The 7,794-nt window shown below is 46.6% G+C and overlaps 1 non-coding gene across 1 annotated transcript; it reads right to left on the reverse strand.

The window, feature by feature from the left end:
- Positions 1 to 1,106: 1,106 nt before the first annotated feature.
- On the reverse strand, positions 1,107 to 1,188 carry TRNAS-AGA (transfer RNA serine (anticodon AGA)). Its single transcript has one exon. It is a non-coding gene; the product is annotated as a tRNA-Ser (tRNA).
- Between the last annotated feature and the right edge of the window lie 6,606 nt (positions 1,189 to 7,794).

Here is a 7,794-nt window from a genome sequence, read left to right on the forward strand (position 1 = left end):
AAGAAAGAAAGAAAGAAAAAATGGCTGTGGCTTAGGTAAGGTTAAGCCCAGGATGCGAAGCATACTAGCCTTTATTTTAGTTGTTGAACCACTGTTTAGCTTGGTGAACTGCTGTTGCTTGGCTATATTTGGTTCGGCTAGACTAAGAAACAACTCATGCGTTACTCTGCTTCGCCTTGGACGCCCCGCATTGGACGCGGTGAGCGTCGAGCAACGCAGCGTTCGGCGCGGCAACGAAATGTGTGCCTGAGCAAGCGACGCATGCCTGAGCCTTAGAAACAGCTCGTTTCTAAGGCAACACCGCATTCACTAGAGGCGCTTTTGTACCGCTTTGAAGCATCGTACTCGTGGCTCAGTGGTAGCGTCTCCGTCCCACACTCCGGAGACCCTGGTTCGATTCCCACCCAGCCCGTCTTGCAAGAGTTGAGCCAAAGCCACTTCTCCTCTGTCGTGTCGTCACGGTGTCACGTGGTTTCAAGGCGACACCGCCGCGCCTGAGGAGCTGGGTTGTGCTCTCGTAATATGCTTCGCATAAAAGAAAGAAAGAAATCCCGGGCAAGCTCGACCCCAAAAATTACGCCCCGAAAAAAGGCGGTGAATGTTCATCTGTAAAAATATAGTCACTGGAAAAGAAAACTAACTTTCCGGTGGAAATAAAAAAACACGTAGGCCGAATTATAGAAAACTAAAAATCACACTTTAATACTGTTTTAATTATGATGTTCGTTACATAAGTATTACTAGCGTTGCAAGTATGGCTACTATTCTGTCCATAAATTATCTTGAGTATCTCCTTCGAAATGCATTTTGTCACAGTTCACTGGCACGCCAAACTCATTTATTTCTTCACTTAAATCACGAGAACCACGGTGTTTGTAATGTAATTCGCGTCGCTAACAGTATTTTTTTTTTGGGGGGGGGGGGGGGGGCTAATATCCGACACCATTTGCCTGCCTACGACTACTCTCGCCAATTCTGTGAGAATGCTGCGAGATTATTATTATTACCGTTTCTTAAAATGAAATGCGCTGCTTCCCCAATCATTCACAGAAGCGGCAGCATAATTGAAGATTTAACAGCTTAATAAAAAAATCAAAAGAACACTGCGCAGTCGACAGGATTCGAACCTGTGCGGGGAGACCCCAATGGATTTCTAGTCCATCGCCTTAACCACTCGGCCACGACTGCTGGACGGCAAGCCAGTAGGTATTTTTAAACGCCTCGTGTCTATATATACGGAGACGCCGTGTAGTCTCGCATGGCGACCTCCTTTTAGACGAAGTCATCCGCTATGCAGCGAAACAAACGCTGGCAATTTCTGTTGCAGCGAAATGGTGCCATTTCGCAGGTGCGAATGCATTTTCCGTGCAACGATAGCTAAAGGGTGTACCCTTTACCTCATTTGTCAAGTTGTCAGGAACAATGGGCTTTCGTGTGCGCTACATATTACAACTGCATTAGAAAAGTAACTCACGCAGAAGTTTTCAATCTGTGTGAACGAAGCAACTGCAACCCGTGCACGGAGCCTCTCTAGAATTAGCTTATTTTCCCTTTATTTCAGAATTTACACCTTACTTTACCTTACACTTACTCAAAAGCTTTTTTTTTTCTCCCCTCCTCCGTTTAACCGCCGGTTTCTTGGTTCATCGCCCGTTATGTAATGGCAAATGCCACAATATATTGGGGAGCAAGCCACAATGAAACGACCTAGGTAGCGTACGTAAGTTACTGGTTGGACTTCAAAAGTAACTTTGCAGTAAACTCATTGAATTGTCGTTGTTTTTAACGTGCGATAACCCCAAGTGATTGTGATAGAAATATAGTGCGTTTCATACAAATCGCGACGTGATGGACGATAGCTGCGGCACAGGCCTACACAGGTCCCTTTAGCAGCTGCGTGAGTAACAAAGAAAGAATACTCATTGCATTGATGACATGCCGTGCGAGATTGTTCTCCTACATCCGTTATCGGTTCTGGTTAATTACTTATCGGTTATCCTAAAGGAAACAGAGACTCAAGCTAGCAAGTTCCGAGAGCTGCTCCTACGTTTAAAGTACGAGAAAATATTTGAAATATCCGCGATGTGCACCATAGGTGGGCGGGTCCGCAGGTTCCGGCACGAAGTTCGAAAAGAACCAGTTGTAGCTTCCTTTTTGTCTCATAACCATATTCGACCAAATGAAAGTTGGTGTTCTGAATGAATGTCAGCACGTTTAAATTGATTTATTGTTGCTATCTATAGTTCCTTCAACTTTGCGAGGAACTTCAGAAGCGCGGGCGCTCAGGCGACCAGATGTGCATGTTTAGATGGCTTTGAAAGATAGCGACAACTGAGTGCAGGCTGTCGTTGAACATGCATTCGCGATGGATGGAAGGGTGTTATGAGCGTCTCCTTCGAAATGGGGCAGTGGGTTGCGCCACCAAGTTTTTGTTTTTATTTTGCCTACTGTCCCACCTATCCGCACGCACGCACGCACGCACGCACGCACCTACACACGCACAAACACAGACACACACACGCACGCACACACACACACACACACACAGTTTCCTTTCTTTAACGCTGCGAGCCCGGTATTTCCCAGTCACGAACGGCTTGCGCGTTATCAGTGTGACACAGCATTCTCAACAGGAAATTAGCGAGCGCCGAGTTTTCATGAAAGGAAACTCAAACAAGGCAGATGACGATTACACTCTACACTAGTCTTACACTCTTAAAACGGTTGCACCCTTTGGGGTGTATATTTGTCCCACAACAATAATCGTCATTGCCCTGCTTGCGTTTCCTTTCCTGAAAACTCGGCGCTCGCTACTTTCCTGTCGAGAATGCTGCGTCACACTGATAACGCGCATGCCAGTCGTGACTGGAAAGTGCCGGGCTCGCAGCGTTAAAGATAGGAAACGCGGGCAACACGGATGACGATTATTGTTGTGGGACAAGATACGCCCCAAAGGGTGTAAAATTTTAAGAGTGTAAAAAAGTTTGCACCCTTTGGGCTGTATACACTCTCAAAAAAATTACACCCTTTGGGGCGTATCTTGTCCCACAACGATAATCGTCATCCGTGCTGCCCGCGTTTCCTTTCTTTAACGCTGCGAGCACGGTACTTTCCAGTCACGAACGGCATGCGCCTTATCAGTGTGACGCAGCATTCTCGACAGGAAAGTAGCGAGCGCCGAGTTTTCAGGAAAGGAAACGCAAGCAAGGCAGATGACGATTATTGTTGTGGGACAAATATACACCCCAAAGGGTGCAACCGTTTTAAGAGTGTATCTGCCGCGCAACAATAATCGCCATCTGCATTGATGCGTTTCCTTTCTTGAAAACGCCGCGCCCGCTACTTTCCCGTCGGGAATGCTATGTCATGCTGATAACGCGCATGCCGTTCGTTACAGGAAAGTACCGGGCTCGCAGCGTTAAAGAAAGGAAACGCATCAAGGCAGATGACGATTATCGTAGTGTGGCAGATATACACTCCAAAGGGTGCAAACGTTTTTAGGGTATATCATTGTGGGACAAATATACAGCCCAAAGGGTGCAACCGTTTTAAGAGTGAAGCTTTAGCTCGGGCCCAACTCCGACACGGCCTATTAGGATACATGTAAAACGCAAAAACATTACTCTGAGATAACCCCTAGACCGATTTTAATGAAATTTAGGCATTTGAGAGAGAGAGTTAAATTCTAGTGTCTGTTGGAAGCGGAACTCAGACTTAGGGCCTCAGTTTTTTTTTTTTAATATCTTAAAGAATTCAAAAAATTGAAAAAAATATAGAAGGACAAAGTTAACAAATTAATAACTCTGCATCAAGAAAAGGTATCACGGTTCTGTAAACGGTATTCATTAGATCAATGAACGCGGGCAAATACGATATGTCATTTTATATCGTACGTGAATTTGTTACGTTGTGTACAAAGGATCTGCAAAAGCTGCTCTAAATTATAAAATTTTTTGAAATTCATGTGCAACATATAAATTTTGTCCGCTTTAGATGTACTATTAGATGCATTTCACAGATTTGTGGTATCATTTTTCATTGCCGAGTTGTTAACTTGATAGTGTCGTTTTCTGAAAATGTTCTATTTTGCCCATGTTTAATAAAAAATTGACGACCTAAATTAAACGTTCGAGACAAACAGTCGCTTGATTTTAGGTTTTTCTTTGAAATGCCACAAACTTCACCTAATTTGGTGCAGTGGTTGCCGAAAGAAACGAACTCTCCTTTTACATGTATTTCGATAGGAGCACCGCGTTCCCAAGCCTGGACCCTGCCTCGAACAGTGAGCACGAACAAGTGCAACAGTCATCGGATGCAGACTACCTCATCACACGGAGCAGCTAACTATATAAAGAGAAATGTGCATCCCGATTCACAAACTGAACTCTCGTTTGTTTTTATCCGAAGACACACTAACAAGGTAACAACAGTCTTTAGCCTCGTTCTATCAGTGCAATATCGGTATTTACCTTCTGAAAGCACGACACACGTTACTGCCTGTATGTTGACGGATGCTATGTGATATATTGCAACACGAGTCACAGTACGAAGTTGCCTACAAAGGTCGAAAACAGTCAAGTTGTCGTACTTAGAGCAGCTGGAGCAATGCCGCGAACGTAGTGCTTGCACATTTCAGAGGCATTGCGCAAACACGTGCAAACACTTTCCTTTTTCAACCTCCGGCTCGATTGAAGTGCTCTTCGTATTTAAAGGGACCCTGAAACGATTTTGGCGATTTTCTACAAACGTGCTGAGTCGTTAGAGTAGGTTCTTCTGATCATTAATTGATGCATCTAAGTGCTCTGCGTAAAGCGTGTAATTTATTATAAGGTTTTAAAAATACCCATCGCTGCCGATCGCAGCGCACTGCTCGGCGGAATTTTAAGCCGCCCCTACCCATATGATGCAAATAACCCATATTACGTCACATGGGCGAGCTATCTGATTGGCTGACCAGGGCGCGTGGTCGATAATTTTTCCAACTTTATGGTGAACAAATGATGCTCGTAATAGTTGGAATGTTAGTTACTTTGTTTTTGTAAAAAGAAAATAACTTAAAGAGAATACACAAGAATAGTGTTTTAGTACACTTCACCACTTCCGGCACACAGCAAGTGTCGTCTGCTTGTGTTACAACGTACTCCATTTTGACGAGAGCTCCGCGGTCAGAGTCGGTCTCAGTCTTTTCGCGAGCACTATGATTCGACTTTGTTGCCTTGTGGACTGCAAACCTAGCGACCTGCAAACCGCGAGTCCAGTATTAGGGCAAACGCAAGCGCAAGGGGACAGGGTCTGGCCGCTTGACTGTGCCGGGATGAGCCACGAGATGAGCAGAAGGGCTAATGTGAACGGTCTGCATGGTGCAGCCACCTGGTGGCACAGAGCTCAACCATACACAGTAGCAGCAACGAAGTGTATTCTTTGCTGCTGGTGTGTATTTTTCGCAGGAGTGTAATCATCAACACGTTTATTTATAAATGTTTAAAATGCTTTACACTTGGTTAGAGCAATATTAGCGCTTTGTTTGACTGGTTAAGCGCTGCGCCAGCAAGTGTCTGGACCATGCAGACCGATCAGGCTGCTCACGTACTACGTCTACGCTAAAGTTCCTTCATCAGCTTGAGTTTATGCCTCCAGTCATTTGCCGAAATGACCAGCTTGCCTGTTTTTAGCGGAGTACCGGACACGTTCGGCGCTACGACAGAATGCTCGCAACGCACGCTGCTTCGATAGCTCTCGGTCGACGGCCAAGCGGCTAGCGGAGAGGTCTCGCGCGGGAGGGGGCGTGCTCCTAAGCAACCGGAAGTGAGCGATGTGACGTCGCATCGTGACGCTGAACCAGTGAAGGCGGAGCTTAGCGCCGCTCGCTCGGCGAGCGAGTTGAGGAGGAAAAGCATAGCTAGGGAGGAGGGTAACTTCTAATCGCTTGCAGCTCCATTAATACGTAACGCTTCACTTAAATTGTGGTGCGAATGTTCTACTTAAGCTGTACCCTACGCGCCTACAAAATTTGTCCGAACCGTTTCAGGGGCCCTTTAAGAAAGTGTGATGCGGCTCGCTAGGCAGGCTGGACGTTTTCCATGCACAGCGCAACGATTTCCGCGGTTTGATGGCTTGTAGGGGTTGAAGGGCGGACTTCGAGATGAAAACCAAACTTGGGAGGGTTTATTTTACATTATATACAGAGAGGTGAGAGACAAGTAACAGTTGTACAGTCATTACGGGCCGGCAGCAACTCGGACGCTGCGGCCCGCGGCAAGAAGTTCGAGAGAGGTGAATCGGGAAATCCTCTGGTTTCTCTGGAAGGCTTCTTATAAACCCTTCGAGCACTGGAAGTCGCGTCATGTTCGACCAATGGGAGAGTCCGCTCAGATGATGCCATTTTCAGCCAATAGTTGGCGCCCGTATCGCGTTGTCACACCCGGCGGCTCTCTGCGGTCTTGCCTCGCAGACTTGCAATGCACTTCTTCTAAGGTGGAGAAGGAGGGGGGCGCTCATGCTCCATTGTACGAGGGCCCGCCTGCTCCCGGTGGTACGGCTCCGCAGTGGTGGCAAATGCCTTCTTCAAAGGCGAAGAGGGGTGACGAGTGGGCTCTATTGTCCGAGGACCCCTTCTAATCCCGGCGGCGTACGAACATGTTTGCAAGTGTCCTGCCTCAGGAATGTGGCACCCCTGCTTCTGCATTCCTCAATTAGCTGTGCTGCGATTCGAAGTGGTTTGGGGAACTCGAAGTAGCCTCAGGAAACGGCGCCATATCTAACAGCTCGTCCTCGCCCCGGTTGTTCTGAATGGCCGGTGAACTCAATTCGCTGGCCATGAGGAACGCTGAAAGAACCTGCAGGGTATTGGTGTCGAGCCTCGAATGACGAACTTCGGTATCCTTGGCCCTGGAGAACAGACGTCAAACAAACAAAACAACACAGCGCTGCACCACGTGCAAGCGCAGGCTCTTCACCCCTGACTCGCCAGGCTATCACTGAGTCAAAATGAACCCTGATCTTTTATTTCCCCAATTTTGACTAAACAGTTCCAACCACCCTTCCAAACCGCTATCCATTTCTCACCGAATGCCGACAAGACCAGAATACTATTGTTGCTGCAAAACAAAAGGGTCGTTGGCGTTGCAAACAACAAATGAAAACAGCCGAACATCACTTAAGTGGCCTAACTACTCGAACAGCATGTTTCCAACCCTAACGCAGTGGCGTACTTATCTCACGTGTTGTTGCCACTGAACAGTCTGGCCATCTTCACTAGTACGTAATCACAAACGCGCTAGCCTTGTGGTCACTAATCAGAACGCGTACTTGCGTCGTAGGCAAACTTTTCATTACGCCTACTCACGTGTCTTTATCTAGTGCAAACAGGACACGTAACTTAACCGAGCACTTAAACTTGCGGGGCTTACGCACTCCGCAGAAACCTTAAAATGATGCGTCTTCTAATAACTAGTTCCAGGCACGCTCACTAAAGAAGTCAGAATACGGCTGCCCTCAACACACATGAGCAACCCAGTCAAAAAGCTGCTTCCTTCCGTCCACACAGGACACGCGCTAAAGGGACTAAGGACGCTTCTCCGTGCAAATCATGCACTCACTAAAAACCTACGCGGTTAACCTTAGAAAATAAAGAAAACGCTTATAAAAAAAAGAAGGTTAACTAAAACACACGCGCGATACAATAGGCCTCTCAACAATAAGCTTGACACTCAGGTTACTCACGCACACAAAAAAGAAAGCCTATTTACTCATTAACTAACACTCGCGAGACTACATGTTTACATAAACCTCATC

This window comes from Dermacentor albipictus, chromosome 5, assembly GCF_038994185.2.
Source record: "Dermacentor albipictus isolate Rhodes 1998 colony chromosome 5, USDA_Dalb.pri_finalv2, whole genome shotgun sequence".
Classification (NCBI taxonomy): domain Eukaryota; kingdom Metazoa; phylum Arthropoda; class Arachnida; order Ixodida; family Ixodidae; genus Dermacentor; species Dermacentor albipictus.